At 40.3% G+C, this 15,864-nt stretch overlaps 1 protein-coding gene across 8 annotated transcripts in view; it reads right to left on the bottom strand.

The window, feature by feature from the left end:
- The window catches only part of lrrn1 (leucine rich repeat neuronal 1), a 41,134-nt gene extending 29,858 nt beyond the window's left edge, over positions 1–11,276 (bottom strand). For 5 of the 8 annotated variants that reach the window (XM_041192280.1, XM_041192285.1, XM_041192283.1 and 2 more), the window contains exon 1: positions 10,887–11,252. The gene's annotated coding sequence lies outside the window, so the exon portion shown is untranslated. Of the gene's footprint in view, positions 1–10,886 lie in introns of all 8 variants that reach the window. The other 3 variants (XM_041192281.1, XM_041192282.1, XM_041192284.1) reach the window with 3 other exon arrangements.
- Between the last annotated feature and the right edge of the window lie 4,588 nt (positions 11,277–15,864).

The following is a 15,864-nucleotide window of genomic DNA, read 5'->3' as shown; positions in this document are numbered from 1 at the left end:
CAGTGTAAACATTTACTTCCAACGCTTCTCAGGAGTTCTGCCGATGTCACAGCAAATGATTGGGAGAATTCCCATGGAATTCAGTGTTCTATTCTCCAGCACTGTTAATTATATCAAATTTCCAGAAATTGCAGTTTCTTTTCTTCATTTGCGCATGATTTCTGACTGCTCAGAACTTGAGCAGTCACCAACTTTAATTTTGTCCTCATGTTCTCTTTGATATTAATGAAAAAAACACATTTATTTTTGCAGAGCTTCACACATTTATAGCCCTGAACCTCATATGAAGGATCTTTAAGGCATTGATTTTCCAAACTGGAGATAATTTATTCCAGTTCCCTCTAAGTTGTTTCCAGACAATACCAATTCACTATTCAGTACTTTCAAATCTTTCCCTGACCCATCCATAGAAACTTTGTCCATTTTAAATTTCTAACTGCACCAAGACAGCTGAGGCACTCTTTCCCTCAACCCCCAACAAGTCACTCTTTTCTCATTTTTGGGACATGAATGAATGGATGCCTCATATCTGAATATTGAGACAGAAATGAAGGACAAAAAAAGTGAAATGAAACCCTCTCAAAAGGGAAAAAAGGGCTAGTCAGTTGCTGTTGTGGGGAGGGACGAGGCTGACTTGAATAAATCAAGCTTCATATCAATGCACTAAACATGGGAATTGCTAGATAAGTCATCCATGATTCATTGTGTTTGATTTTCACCATCCTGGTAGTTACAGGATACGATAAAAATGGAGTTGACTAATCGTATCAATCAATCTCTTAATTTGTCTATGAGAGATAAAATGAGGAACCTACCCCCTCACTCCAATAGCAGAATGTTTTGGGATCTATTGATCCAAAAGAGGGGATCCACTTGTCCCCTCCAAGCATGCACACTTAGCATACATCATGACTTGCAGGTTGCAGTCCCAATGTTGGTGAATATTGAGAAATTCACCACTTGAGGGCTGCAACATGACTTCAGCTTCCAGGGAGCCCACTTACGCTTAAATCCAAGTTGCCACATGCCTGAATCGACTCAAGATGATGGTTCTACGGAGTCTGCCATCCAGGATTTTGGGCTGACTGCTCAGCAGTTGCATTTGTTTTATTTTAAACAAAAAAAAAGGGCTGCTCCTAGCAGTACAGAGCCCACTCAGGAGCACATCCCTTTAAAATAATAAGAATGTTAAAACACACCCGCTACTCCAGCTCCTCTGCTCACGTTTCCCTCCCCCAACCAACCCTGGAATTTGTTGAAGCTAACTATTTTTGGTTTTGGAAGTGAAGTACCCCTAAATTGGTGATGATTCATTCCTCTAGCTCTAAGCTACCGCAATATCCTCCCTCAGTTAGGTCAAAGTTAGCAAATACAGCCTTCAGACTTAACATCGAGTTCAACAACTTCAGACCTCTCCTCTATCTACACTCCTTTTTTTAAACCCCTTTCTTCAAAATTCATTTTTATCATTTTATTTTTATTTATTTCTATTTTCATTCATTTATTCATCATTTTATCCCCCTTTCCCCCCCTTTTTAAATCCCTTTTTCCTCCCTCCCACCACCACCCATCGCCCCACCCCACCCCCATTAGGGCTTTTTGTCACTTGTTCATGTTGTTCTTTTCAGGATGCTTACCCTTGTCCTGCTATTAACACATTCTGCTTTCTTACCTTTATGCCACCATCAGCACCTTTTTTTTTTTTAGCCCTTACCACTACCATTAACAGCCCTTTTTCCTTTTGTTCATGACATCTTTGTTAGTCTCTCCTTTGCCCCCATCTATTATTGGCCTTCTATCCAGCTTTACCTGCTCCACCCCCACTTAAACAGCATAAATTTCGTCACATTTCTACTTCTCTGTAGCTCTGAAGAGTAATACAGACTCGAAACGTCAACTCTGTTTCTCTCTTCACAGATGCTGCCAGACCCGAGTTTTTCCAGCATTTTCTGTTTTTGTTAAAGAAAGGACTGGGTTTTACTTTTTACATCTGTGCTTGTATAAAAAGCCAACAACAAATGACATCTGAACTCTGGCAAACACTCGTAACCTTTAAATATAGATTGCATTCAAATTGACTTAACAGACCACATTTGTCATCCAACAACTTATATAGCACTTTTCACATAAAATGTTTCAGGGTGCTTCACAGGAGAAGAATTGTAAAAACAAAGTATGAACCCTAAGTAGATATTAAGTCAGATGTCCAAAAACTTGTTCAAAGAGATAGATTGTAAAGAAGAAAATGAGGTGGAGAGGTAGAGAGGTGTAGCGAGGGTATCCTGGAGTTTGGGGTCTTGGCAGCTCCACCAATGGTGGAGGTGTCAATTTACTGATGATGGATATAAAATCTTACCACAGGTATAAAATCTTACCATGGGTACTTACAAAAAAACACCAGGCTTTTGCTCCAGGCTATTTTTCCAGTGGTAATGTGAAAACATTTAACCACTGAAAAAGGAAGGTCCAATATTAAAGGAAGGACTTCTTACCAAGCAATTAACCTTAGGCAGGAATTGTTGGTCATATTGACTTATGCCAAATAATTCCTGTTATCAAACATGGTAAGTGGATTTACACAGCAGCCAGAGGCAACAGATGGAGTGCTGACTGGCACTAACATGCATGCTACTTTACATTGCATGACTGCCAGTCTGAACCAAAACTAAAAGGCAAATTGTTCTTTCTTCTCCCTTTTTAACCATGAAACTCAGCAAAAGGCACTGCCCTTGCAAAGTTGATCTACTGACTGAAGCATTTTATCTGGAAAGAGAGGACATTAAAATATCAAATTAGCATGGCACCACAAAACCACTACTTCTTAGGGGCCCTGTTTCAGCGATCCTGAAAAATTCAAGACAGGACTCCAGTTTCTTTGTAATACACAGGAGTTCAGTGTAATTCAACGATGAGGGATAATCCAATCCTGACAGGGTGCTAACTCTCTGCTTGTTCCTGCCAAATCTCTGCAGATCTGATGAAAATATCATTTGCAATTTTGATCCACTGATAATCTATAATGGCTCCAAAGCAGAATGAATAGTTGCAGTCAATAGCGTTACAAGATTAAGTAGCACAGATGCAGAAGAATGAGGGGACAGAAGGTCTTTGATTGGCACACAAAGGGTGAAAAGGTTAAATCAGGCAGAGAATAGGGTAGCCGCAACATCAACTAGGCTACAGTCTGTTCAAATTCAAGCAAATTTGGCAGGGGGGGGGGGAATAATTCTACGTCCAGCTAGAGACATTGGGGTTTCAATTTGAGAATGGACAAATATGACTTTTCCTATCAAAAACTGTAAACTAGCCAGCTTTCCATTTAGAGCAAATGGATTTGCACAAGCCCAAGCTTTGTTCTGTGATTTTTAAACACGGTCTCAGGTAATTTAGTTAGATGTACGGTTTCCAACATTGAAAAACACACTATTAGAAGCTGCATGTGATGGGTGTGTGTTATTTTTATTTATCTTTCATGGGATGTGGGCATTTGCTGGCTAGGCTGGGGATGTGGGGGGGTGGGGGGGGGGGGGGGGAAGTGAGGAAACAGATGCACAAACTATAAGCACAAAATAAGTATAAACAAAAGATCCACAGCTGGCACAGACCATGGAAATGTCATGGGCATAAGGAGGGAATACTCTACAGTTTAACAAAATCTAATCTTGTATGATTCAGGAGCCTGCAACCTAAAGGATACATACATCCGGATCTAAACTGCTGTTGAAATATCTGTGGCCTATCAATTCTCAGTAGGCCTCTAGCAGATCCAGGTATCCACCTAGAGTACCTGTTTATGCAGCTGCACAGCTACCCATGGGTGTTGTGTCAGCACGATTCTCCTGTGATGCAAACTTTGGAGAATGCCGGATAATCAACAGGGGATATCAGAGTAGATCACCCAGTTTCTGTTTACATGGAGTTTATTACTAACAAACATCTGAGATCAGGTTGGCAATGCAATCATATCAAGTCAGAAAGTTCTGGGTTCTGATGCCACTCCAGAAATTGAGCACATAATCCAGGCCAACATTCTAGCTCAGATCTAGAGGAATGCTGCATTGATGGAGGCATCGCTTTCATGGGGGCATGGTATTTACCTGTGGCCCATCGTTGGGTATTGCTGGTTCAAGTGAATGTTCAAGATCCTACAGCATTAAGTAAAGAAGGACAAGAAGTTGTCTTATTGCAATGGCCAACACTATTCCCTGAACCTCCATCAGAACCAAATTAGGTGTTAATTCGTCACAGGGATGGTTTGTAGGATCCTGCATGAAAATGGCTGCTGCATTTGCCTACAATAGCTCCTGCACATTGTAATTCACCGCAGAGAGTTTGACATCCAATGGTTCCGAGGGATAATAATCAAATATAAATGCAGAGGACCAGATTTTCGCGATCGAGGCTGAAAGTCAGGGAAATCTCCTGACTTGGCAGACCTGTCTCCACGGAAATGATCCCTACATACACTTTGACTCGTGCAGGGGTGGGGGAGGGGGTGAGTGAGCACGAGATGGAGTCAGGCCTACCACCCTTGGAGGCAGGTGAGTGCTATGGCAGGCTGGTTAGAAGACCTGCTTTGGTTCTCAGACTTTGGCCTGGTTGTACAAAAAGCTGTATGGCTTGCTAGCCCTCATCCACATCATACCCACATACCACCTCCATTGCCCCAAGTATCTACCATGGGCAGAGTCATGTGGAGATGGAAAAAATTAAACTAAATCTAACAGAGCTCTCACTGAGTTACTTGATAGTAAAACAAAAACAAACTCATCAGTGAAACCTATTCAAAAATTTGATACCCTCAAGTGGTCCGTTATGAAAACAAACTTCTATTCACTAACTACATCAAAGCAAATAGCCTCCTGAAGGTGTCAAAATGTAAACTCAGTTCCCCCTACTGAGATGTGGTTTGTGAACTTTTGAAACTCAGCCAAGTATTCATAATGGGATCAACTCTAATAACAGCACTTAGAAAACATCAATAATGAAGCCTATTGAAACAGGCTGCCAATGTTTTATTTCTAAACTACACCAGATAGCCTATCAATGCACCTCTGTACTGGATGTCTGTTTTTTTTAAACTGTAACTGACAACTGCAGCTGTGTATTTTTTTTTTCCATTTTTAAAGGTCTAGGGATTTAAATAACTTAAGATCATGACACTTAAACAGATCTTCTCCACCCTTCAGGAGTTTATGCCTCCTCCATAAATCTGTGACTCCCACACAGAGTTAAGTCCCTTGGAAAATGAGGTCTGTTTGAACTCTGCTCTAATTTCAAATGACCCTGCTGAATTCAGGTTTTCTGCCTGAGAGATTCACCCACAACCCCCGCTGACAAAACCAGGATCTGTTGGAAATGGGGTCTCTTCCGCATTCAGGTCCTACCCACCATATTTAAAGACTCCACAGTCATCCCAAACTCTGGAAAAATCTGGCCAAAAGTCTCTCTTTGCTCTGCCCAATGGCATCATCCTGTGGGGGAAACCATTGTTGTATCTTCCACAGTCCAATTGCTGAATTTGGTGTCAGGGAGCAAAGTCCATGTTTGACTCATTCTTGATATCCTATGCAGTTGAGGCTCAATGGCAAAACTGTACCTCTGTTATGTGGAGGTCAGATGCTGCAACTGAAAATGCAAGAAAACTGGACAGTGAAGAGTGTACAGAGTTCATATCCTGTAAGCCAGCCTCAGTAATGAAATCCAGGTGAATGAATTAGGGGCAATGATCACTTTATTCTGGGGAACATTTGTGCTATGGTATTTGAATTGTTCAAATTCAAGATGGCAGCACATGCACAATGTCCCTCTACAGCCTTATTTGTTTATGTTCTTTATTCTCAATCGGTTTTTAGATATTGTCAGAGAATTTCCTTGAAGTCTTCCTCCACTGCAAACTTGACAGAGGACTCGGCACGTGTAAAAAGGGGTTTCAACCAAACTCCTGCCAAAGGTGGGGTGAATGATGCCAGGAGGATGTAGCAGGTAATGAGAGGCGAGTCTATGGAAAGAGAGAGAAATAATGGCAACCGGGGCGACTGGAGAGGGCTCCTGTTCAAAATTTACCACCACTTTGTACTGACAATGCATCTAGATGGTCACAAACATTTAAGGTGGGCATGGTTTGTGCTAGACCTTATCTGGAAGATCATCTATTGACCTCAGCATAGAAATCAAAGAAAGCTGGACAAATAAGACAAGGCGGCAGATATAGTCCAATTGTGGGGACACAATTTTCCTGGGCATCATCTAAAAATAGGCAGAAAGGAACAGTACCAAGCCCTATGATTTAAAGAAATATATTTTTATTTTACATTACTCCAATAAACAGAAAAAAATGTTTGTGATCAGCCCAGTTACAGATGTGTATTCCCGAATTAGACAGGCAGATTATTGTAAAGGAGATTACTGAAATTTGAGATGATAAGAGTACCAGTACTAATAGCAAAGCAAATGAATCTTCTTAATCTACTACAGGTACAGGAGATATTAGAACTGTCCACCAGTCATTTTAAAAGTTAAATTATTAAAAGATAAGGAAGCCTATTCTTCGCTATGGCATGTGTACACCACAGAGTCAAATTCTGATTAACGCAGTGCAACTTTGAAATGGGATCAAGCATTGCGTCTGCATTTTACTCCATCACCATGGAGTCCTATAAATGCCAGCACTGTCCAGCTTGGGAACAAATGAGACGACATCTGCACAGTTCACGTCTGCCAGGACAACCAGACGCACGGATTGGGAGGTCTTTGTTCAGTGTTGCATTCAATGCAGAGACTGAAACAGCTTCTCTTCAGCTAATTAATGCAGTCAATTAATGAAATGAACTCAAACAGCATTTCAGATTAAAAAGTCAGTTGCAAAAGCAAAGAACTGGATTGGAATTGAGAATTTTCAAAAAAAAATTTGATGAGGGGATGCATTAAGAGAATTCTGACTATTGAATGTTTTGGTCACAGCAATCACCTCTATTATTCAAGAGAATTTTTTTTAATATAAATGTAACTAAGCCTTAAATCAACCAGCATCAAAACATATATCTAACAGTTGCCACATTGTGTGCACATCCTACACTGTTGATGGAAACCCAAAAGCTTTCATTTGCAGCGAGTCTTGTTTAATAGCATCAGTAATAATTGAGTGTATAGTTTTTTTATGGTGAGGAAAGAAACAATCCTGTTTCCTACTGAAGTCTCTTTCTTCTCACAATCTACATGCAGGCAGAATATTGCTGTCATCCAATTTATATTATGTTCTTTCTTGCCCATTCTAAACTTGTTGACATCCATAGCTAGTGGCTTTTGGCCAGTTGGTTTACTGAATTAAAAACATGCCTTGTTTATCCAGATCACAGATCAGATCACCCTGACTGTAGGCAGGGATTGATTGCACACACTTGGATTTCTACTAACATTGCTTTCAACCAGTGCTAGAGAATGGGTCAAGAACGATTCTTTTTTATTTTCCTTTTCTCTTTGAGGAAGTGCCAGGCACTTCAATACCTTCAAAGGGATTGGAAATTACCAGAATTGGGGGTGGGGGTGTTTGATTGATGTCTCCATGGTAACTTCCATTGGCAGTTCAATCTGCTCCCTTCACTGTAGCATAGCTATGAAAGGTGTTTTTTTAACCAAACACCCAAAAACTGTCATAGTATAGTTGTGGTTAGACTCTACATTTTGTATTTTGATATTTAATAACTGATTCATAGGGTGTGATTTAACCCAATCAAAATATATCCACTTGCAGAGTTAAAAATCAAGTCCTTACAGTGGGCTCCACGGTATAGTGACTGCCGACTATAATAACGAGAGATGTTTTGAGTTTGTTAATCTATATTGGGTCTAACAGCCTCCCTCAAGCTTCTGTCTTATGACCATATAATCCACCCAAGCTGCTTTTTGTTCACAGCATAGCACATGACTCCAGGATGGGGTTAAGTTCCACTTAATACAGTGGGAAAATAAGCTTACTCTGCAATTTCCCAAAGCAAACGCTTCATGCATTGTTGCAAATTTCTGCTCAGTTGGGGTGAATTGCTTTAAGAATCAGATGCAAGGTCAATTTGGTGCTAGTTAGTAATGTTTTGAGGAGTGACATGTAAATTTCATGAAAAAGGTCAATAGCCTTGGAAAACTTGATAATTATTAACAACTACTAATCGATGCCTCCATCCTTTATATGCATGTCTCATTTAAGTAACGGAGACCACTTCCACTTCCTAGCCCCTGCTGAAACTTCACTGCACTAATGCAGAAAGCCAGTCAAAAACAGTTCAAATGGCCTCATGAATATTTATTCAGTAACATGAAACATTAAAGACAATAAGTCATGAACAAATTGGTGCCCTGTACCCAAATAGTGCATAAAAATAAAAAATAGTTCCTCAAAATGGCATCAGTGTGCTAACTAACCAGGGCATTGTGGCCTCATAACATGTGAGCTCATCTTGCTTTTTTGAACAACTTTGTTGACATGAGGGCAAGTGACTTTGTATGACCTCAGTAATGTCTCAGAACTCTAATGTACAAGCCATGTTCACTGGCCAAACCTCAACGGTTTTATTTCTGTGCTGGATAGAAGAATTATCAATAAAGAGTTTTGAGCTGTACATGCTGCAATGGATCAAAAGTACTCAGCAAGCTGGCACAATATCACCAATTACATCACCAGAGTCCATCCATGCTCACAAGCTTGTGTAAAATGATGTCCTAAACAGCTTTACCAGATAGAAGGCTTAAGAAACCAAATGGCAGCAGATATAAAATCTAGTCCCAAGTATTTTCAATTTTCCTTTATTTACCTCAGTGATTTGTTATTTGAGATTAATCATCTGAGTCTCCTGTTCCAGCTAATAGATAGGTGCCAACACAGCCTACAAAGTTGATCATAAGGGGGGACTAGAAGAAGTCCAAAATGCAAGTTCTTGAAGCCCTCAGCACTGATACCAACAGACTGCCAAAGAATGACCTACACAAAAGATTTTTATTGGGGTTATTATTTGGAAGTGGAATCTAATTAAATTCCAGTGACTTTGCTTCAATTCACCCTTCAAGTACTGAAGGTGGTTCAGTCACTGATTAAGATAAACAAACCACATTAAAAGAACACATAATTGACTACGATTTGACACTAACATTTATTTGCATAGCTGTCACGTAATATTGATAAGGTTAAGTGCACACAAACTTAGTACGTGTCTTAAAACTCACCATTATCAAGACAGATTGAACTTAAGAAATCTTCACAATTTACAAAGTAAAATGAACTCAATCCATTTACTTCGAGGATATGGAGAATTGCAGAACAAGATCATGTAAGTACCTTCTTCCAGTGCAAAGCTATACATAAATAACTGAAGACTGATATGCTGCATGGTTTGCATAAATTTACATATTCATAAATGCTAAAATATACAATAAATTGCGCTAATTAAATATTAGCTATGGTGTTACTTTTATACGAACAAACATTGGGGTCAAACTCCTATATTCCAGCAGAGCCTCATGCTGCCCAATACACTGCCTATTGGCTCATCTTTCCACTGTTCCTGTACTGATCCTTTGTCAAATGCTTTCAGATATTATCCAAATGATCATTGGCATTGCTGATAAAGGTGACTCATGTTATTTGCTTGTCTTTTGATCACATCCAGAGGAAAGGGACTAGGGGATTTGTGAAATTAAAATCAGGCAAACAGTGAATAACTACAAAAGCTCTTTTTATACAAACCTCAGTTTCAAATTCAGCAATAACAATGTTACTGTACTACAAAGGAAAGTGCAGTGAAGATATGCGTGAAAATACAAAACCAATTAAAATTATGATGCATATTTCTCCAGGAGCTCAGAAGTTGCAAATTGATGTATTGTTTGAAAATTTCCTTTGAAAGAAATTCTAACACTATGACCTGAAAAAAAGTTAAAGGAATCTCATCACACAGTACAATCTATATCTTAACATTTTCACATTAAGGGAGGAACCAGGAGCTAAACAGACTTGGGGGACAGGGGAGAGAAAGAGAGAAGACACATTCGGAAAAAAAAATGCCAATTGTTTTGTAGCATCAGCAAATTATTCCTCTTCCCCCCACTTTACTTTCCCAAAAAGAAACAGCTGCCAAAACGAGAGAGAGGGAAGGAAGCACAAAGTGAAGCAGAGCAACATTTGTATACTCTAAATCCAGAGCACGACAGCAGCTGCTCGCCTTGTTTGCATACCTTTAGACTATCTTATTTGGCAGCTCAGACTCTTTTCAATGTTCGACTGCCCCCTTGAATAAAACCTTCCTGGATAGGGCTGGGGGTGGAAATGGGAGGATTATGCCCTTCGTGTGAATAGTTCATTCATCGGCTTTATACCATGAGGTCTGGGACCCTGTCACACAGCCCGAAGCAAACACTGACAGCTATAGTTAATGGCCAGGTTCACACGCGCTCTCATACACACAACTTGCTGGCAGCCTTTTGTCTGGGAACCGTTCTTGTATGCTGCTGGGACGAGGTGCAAGAGGGTACTGCCTTTCGAGAGTGCGATAGACAGTGGCGAAGGTGAAGGGCTCTTCCCAGCCCCTTCATCAGCTTTAAAGGTGACAGCGGACTCTATGATCTTAGAAACACAGGGCCCATGCTGAGCTTTTCATTCTGCTTCTTCGGGGCCTATTGTCCCTTTAGATTCCTGAGTGCGAATAAAGAAAGGAAAGCTCCTTCCAGAATGCAGTCGCATTTAAATGCAAATCAGAGATTAGGGGGCACACATGCCTCTGCTTAGCAGACAATCATTCCATTAAAAAAAACTGTGCTCAAATAAATAATTGCTTGAGGAATTACAGATCTCATACAAGCAAGAGAGAGAGAGAGAATAAAAAATAGCAGAGGCTTACCCAAGTAAACTGAAGTGTTGTATCCAGCTTCAGGTTAGATTGAGCGGAAACCGCTTGCACAGAGATTTGGGGCAGTCAGCAGTGTTGTGTGCAGTCACTGTGAAGGACTCATTTAGTTAATTGCAAACACTCAGTTTCTCCTTTTCTCTCTCCCTCTGTCTTTCTTTCTTTCTTTCTCTCTCTCTCTCTCTCTCTTCAGGCTTTCAGCAGCATTTCTTCCATCAGCTTCTACACAAAAGATAAACTAAAAATTCAAATTCTTTAATAGCATTTCTTTTGCCTGTAAAATCTTTGCTGGCTACAAGAGCACACGAGGTTTCCACTACCTCAAAAGACCCACTCTCCCCAGCACCGGCTTCTTCCTCTGCTTGTGGTAGTGTTAGCACCTGGTACTATAATATAGCAATGAGCTGACTCCAAGCTCTGGATTGGTGGATGCCAGCTGTCTATCAAAGAACATTCAGACTAGCAAAAGCCCATCGGCAAAGCTTGCTGTCCATACAATAGAGAGGGGTCTGACAGGGGAGGAGTTGGCGTGAGAATACAGGACAGGGTAAAGAGTTGAGGGGATGTGGGGGAGGGGGTGAAGAATTCTTCCAGCTTTATTTTCTTGTTGTGTTGGTTAATGAGTTCCAGGGGAATGTGGTAGCAGAGAATCGAATGTTAGAGCTCAGACCTATTCAGTTCTTTCTGAAATCCACTCTCCTTATCTTAAAACTCGCAAATATCGAACTGCTCACATCCATAGAGGGTGGGAAGGAAAGGTAACTGGTTTGAAAAACTGTTCCAATTTGTTTTATAGACTGATAGGAAACAAAACGCTGTCCCCAGGATTCTTGCACTGCAGTGCAGGAATTCTTCTGTAGTTTATTTTTGGCCGAAAGTCTTTCACAGCCTGAAGGGAGAAATGAGGGTCAGAATCTATGTTTTAATGATGCTGGATTCAATTAATAAAATGACTTTCGGTGAGAGAGCTCTGAGCAAAAATAATGTATGCAGCATACTAAAACTAATACAGCAAACATAGAGATTTTAAATTTATGGCATTTATACAATTTTTCTTATTTATCCTTCAGATATTTCTCTTTTTTAAATGCAATGAGTGAGAAATATATGTCTGTAAATCTGTTCAGCAGAGTTAGAAATAGCTAAAAAAAATTATGCTGATCAGTCTGTTTTATGCTGAAGTTACAGGTAAATGTTGAATCTGTTTTCTTTAAGCTTAAGATCTGTGCCTGTTTTAATGGCCTTTGTAAGATCGCAACAGCATGACAGGAATCATCAAACTAAACTGGATTTATCATTTTGAATGTGAAAGCCATCCAGACCTCCGTGTTCCCCGATTACATTCTGCCCCTGTATTTTCTTTCCATTTCCACACATGGCTACCAACACTATTATTCGACCAGTGATACATGACACTAGTCTCAGATCCAGCCTCGTTTGTCCATGTAAATTATGGAGGTCAAGCAGAGCTTGGTTGACATAACAAAATGTGCATTTGTATTTCTGCAGCTTTATTTTCGGTATTATTTCTATTTCCTTTCTCCTTATAGACTCTCACTCGACAATGGCTGGAAGAGGAGTAGGAGACTTCTTGCTAAAATTGGCCAATACCATTCTTAGGCCTCCCAACCCACACAAGATTGTTCTGCAGGCTCCAGCAATTAAAAATTAATCTCCTAGTTACTGCTGTGAGCAACCCAAGAGAAAAATCATAGGGGCATTAAAAAAAAATGTGGGTTTACTTTGAATGTTTTCATTTCTTATACAGAGAAAGATTACCTCAGATGCCTGGCATGTGGTTAAGAATGAAGTCAACAGTGCAGGTTTGTTTCCTTTTCTGGCTAAGCTAGACTTGGGACCTGCCTCCTTGGCTTGCCCCTGAAGTGAAGGCACTGGCGAAACACCACTGACAAAAAGTCTACCAAGAAAACAGTTCAGGGTGAAGCATCAGCAGATAATGAGCCAAGGACCTTTCTCTGGGCAGAGCACATGCAATGATTATGATGAGAATTACTAGTATAGACATTGTAGATAGGGGATAAAAAAGGCTGCTTCATCGGACTGTGCAGTTGGAGGTCATACAGTGAAGCCTCCAGGAATAAATCAAACCAAAGTTTGTAAGCTTACCCACTTGAAATGAGTTGGTTAACAATCTCCCTTGATGATTCGCATTCCTTGTGGGTAAATTCTGATTGCTACTCCGAGTCTTGCCCGGCCTGTACCTGAGATTAGGAACTCACTGGCCTAGACTTTTATGGAGCCATGGAAACGCTGCGCTTTATCCAAATGGCACCAGGACCCCCATATCCGACAGATCCTATTTTTGCTCGTGGGGAAATAGAGACAAGATGTAACTCATGCATGAGGGAATCCTGAACCCAGCAGGACCAGATGAACTCAGTGCTGAGTTCAAACACACCCCATTTTCACCGGAATGAGGGCCTTATCCTTCAGCATGTGACTTATGATTTCTTAAAGTAGACATAAACACTTGTAAAAGGCAGATGAGGTCTGTGGAACTGTCAAGCTGTCAAGTTATTTAAATTCTGAGCCCTTTAAATTTTGTAAAAAATCCAGCCAGCCTGAGTTGAATAAAATCAGTGCTTGTGGTTTCAATAGCTCTTTGTTGACATAACTCTAAGTGATATCATTATAGCGTTATTACTGCTCGACTGCTTCCACGACTTGTCATCATCACAGTGGGGGGAGGGGCTGGGTGCTGTAAGTTCATAGTTTGACAACTCCAAAAGGATTGGCTGCTATTGATGTGGGGTTATGTGTACAAATGTTTGTTTTTATAAGGGATAAAATACTTGAGGGGATTGAAATATATTGAATGAGCTTTTATCAATATAATACTTATTATGTAACTAAGTCTATAATAGATACTTAGACTTTAATTTATTTCATCTCAGCATGGCTCCTGAATTTGCTCATGGCAGATACTGAGTAAGTTGGCATGGAGAGCGTAAGGATAAAAGATGCTAGGTGGGGGGATGGGGCAGTTATGTGTTAATATGAGTTGGCACTAAGTTGGCATAGGGCTATAAGGGACCAAGTTGGTGGAGGGGGCATATGTTGGCATGGATGGGGCCTGAAGAGGGGTAGGGGTGTGAGGGGAAGTGAGGGGTAAAGGCTAGTGGGCTTAATATGCAACAGTACATCCCAGGGACAACATCCCAGAGCACTGAGGCAGGCATTTTAACAAGCCTGCCCTGGCACTCAGTGGCTGCCTCCCATCTATGTCCGAGGGCAGCAGGTCCAACACCAGCGTGTACCTGATCTTCCCCCATCCCAGAATGAAAGCGCCATTCTGGACTCTTCTTCCCAAGGCGGCTGCCACGAGCCAGAAAATTTTCCAAATCTGCGTTCTCACCTCGGGAGCAAAAATCCGGGCCACTGTGCAGGTAAAAGTTTGCATCTTCCCATTCTGTGGTAAGTGCAGTGAATTGACACTTCACTAGATCACATTATGTAAGAAACAATGGTTGATGGGAGATATTTAATAGGCTTTGAATACTTTCCTTGAAAGACGTTCAAATGCAAATTTATTTCCCCTGAGTTTTTTTCTCTCTTTCTACAGTTGACTGTTGTTAAGGGTGTGATTAATGGTCTGCTACTCTTTATGTTTCTGATACATTTCCTCTTTGTTTGCACCTGTGTGTGTGTGTGTGTGTGTGTATGAATGCGTATGTTTATGTATGTATGTGTGTGTGTGTGTGTGTGTATATGCCTGTATGCATGTGCGTGTTTATATATGTGTGTCTGTGTGTGCGTGTGTGTGTTTATATATGTGTGTGCGTGCACGCATGTGTATGTATGCCTGTGTGCGTGTGTGTGTTTGTATATGTCTTGGAAATATAATAATTTTCATAATATTATTGTAATTTTTTTGCAAAGTTAGGTTAATAATGGAGATTGGATTAGTTTCTCTGTGTGTAGGTGTGTGCGTGTTGGTGGGAGGGGGAATTACAGACAGCTGGTCTGGATGCTTTGATGCATCAGAGGGGATACTAGGTTTGAAATGCTAAATGCATAAATATGGCTGAAGTTTTAGAATGTGAGGTGTGAAGAACATTTGCATTTTTAGATAAACCAGAGTAGTGAATTTGAAAGAGATGGTAAGGTGTTACAAGAGGCTAGCCAAACAATGTATTTATTTTCCCCAAAGATTACTGATAATATGAGTGGTGGGAAATGTTTATATTCTGGAAAAACTAAAGTTGCAAAGACATATTGGGACAATGGAATTTGCATTAAAAAGGGAGAAACATGTATAAAGGAGATGAGGTTTTGTGTAAGGAAGAAGGCATTCTAATATCCAACAAGTGTGAAAAACCTCCAGCCTCTATGTACCTAGCTGCTATCTCCAGGAACTGAGGCTGAGAGAATTCATCTTAAATTTCACTGACCAGGGTATTGTGTGCTTTGCTTGGGTCTGTTGAAATCAATGTTGTTTTACTGTTGCCTTGATGGAGTTGTAAATGGGAGCCTGATTAATTAGGGGATTTAGAAGCTATCATTGAAGTAATTTGTATACCTATGTATGTGCATAAAATCATTTATTTTATTAATAAATGTTAAATTTAGTTTTGTAAAAAACCTCTAAAACTCGGTGGATTTATTACGACTGAATTCAAGGCATGCATCTCGAAATAAAAATACAAATTGCAAAAACAATTGTGGCAGCTGTTTCAAGTTTCTCTCTGGAATTTGAGCAGCTCAACATTTACCATCCGCTGTGCCATAACAAAACTGGGGGCTCTTGCAGGATGTATTTCCTTGATTGGTTTGGAGTTGGTGAATCTTAAGGTTATGTGTATAAGAAGCACTTTGAATTCAGCAGTTGGTGTGAGGTATTTTTAACGTGGTGAGACTGGAAAAATGGCTGTATCCATGGCTAAAACATTTTTGGAAGTAGAAGACTCCAGTTGTGTCACAGAAAGTATATAAGGGTAAGTTAACAGAGTTG

Source organism: Carcharodon carcharias, chromosome 7 (genome assembly GCF_017639515.1).
Source record: "Carcharodon carcharias isolate sCarCar2 chromosome 7, sCarCar2.pri, whole genome shotgun sequence".
NCBI lineage: Eukaryota > Metazoa > Chordata > Chondrichthyes > Lamniformes > Lamnidae > Carcharodon > Carcharodon carcharias.
Note: the sequence above shows the minus strand (reverse complement) of the source record. Positions and strands in the feature narration are given on the sequence as shown.